Below are 1,397 nucleotides of genomic sequence, written 5' to 3'. Positions count from 1 at the left end.
ACTGGATTTCTGGTGGTGTTGTGATAGAAAGGTTTTGGGTCTACCTCGGCCTCCTGCTCCTGAGCTGGACGTCCCGCGAGTGCCCAAGGTGGCCTCGAATGCTGCCACCCTCTGATCTAGTGCGCGTGTCATCCGGATCAAAGATGAGAACCCTTCCTCCATGATTTGGTTTTGCCGGTTGAGTTGTGCGAGTATGCGCTCATTGATTGATCCCTCGTTTTGCTCCCTCGGGTTCCCTCCTGATCGTGGTTGCACCGACGGGTTGGGTTCGTCATCCTCCTCCTGGTCCTCATTTCCCTCTAGGATTCCGCAATCTTGCATTGCCCGTTTGAGCTTCTTGTTTGAGATGTCTAATTGGTCGACCAATTCTCTTCGTTCATCCTCGGGTTTTTGGCAAATTTCTTCGAGGGTGAGGTAATGTCCTCCCTCGGTGTAGTAGATATCATTGCGGCGTAGGTTCTGGGCCTTAAAGGTCATGCCATTTGCGGTCTTGACCTCGGTGTGGCTTAGGTCCACCCCCTTTTTCTCCATGATCCAACTTAGGATCATTCCGTAGGGTAGGCTAAGTCGGTTGCTTGATTTGCAAAACTCCATGTGTTTTAGCATGAGGGCTGGCAGGTTGAACTTGATTTTGTGTTTCAAGAAGTAGGCAAAGGTGCACTCTAAACTCCCCACATCCTTGCTCTTATTGTTCGTGGGCAAGAGGCTATCGGTCACAATCATAACCAATATCTTTTGCTCCGCCGATAGCCACTTCCTATTAGGTCGTGAGGCCGAGGTGAATCCTTCCTCCTTCCCGAGTAGGTACCCGAGGTAGTTCTTGTACCCCGCATTTTGGGTATCAATCCACCCCTTTCGGTCGTAGTTTGACACACCCGTGGTGGTCAATTTCAAGAGCTTGGCCAGGCGGCCTTCAGAGAATATGATTTCCTTGCCTCGGACCTTTGTGGTGATTTCTAGCTTATCACCCCGTTTGGTGGCTACTAGATGTTGATAGAATTCTTTCACCAATTCGGGGTACGTATCCCCCTTGATGGCGAGATATGTATCCAAAAGCCCTTGGTGTTTAAGCATATCAACCAATTCCGGAGAGAATTGGTCGGGTTCAAGGGCTTTACCTCCGATCACGGTGTAATCGGCGTTGCTCCATTCCAGGGTTCGGGTTCCGAGGGGCTTTTTCGGCATTGTGGAGCTTTCTTTGGTGACGAAATTGTCTGGTAAATTTTCCGGTGGGACGACGGCGGAACTCCGGCACGCTTTTCCAGCGAGATCCTCGGCGGTGCGACGCTTGCGAGGGCGGTGGCGGCTAGGTGGGTTCCGGCGAGGGGCGATGGCGTGGTGGTGGCGTTTGGGCCGTGGTGACAGCGGGTTGCAGCTGGGCGTGACACGGGCGACCT

The sequence above is a fragment of the Ipomoea nil genome, unplaced genomic scaffold, assembly GCF_001879475.1.
Source record: "Ipomoea nil cultivar Tokyo-kokei standard unplaced genomic scaffold, Asagao_1.1 scaffold3172, whole genome shotgun sequence".
Taxonomy (NCBI): domain Eukaryota; kingdom Viridiplantae; phylum Streptophyta; class Magnoliopsida; order Solanales; family Convolvulaceae; genus Ipomoea; species Ipomoea nil.
This window is presented reverse-complemented; position numbering follows the sequence as displayed.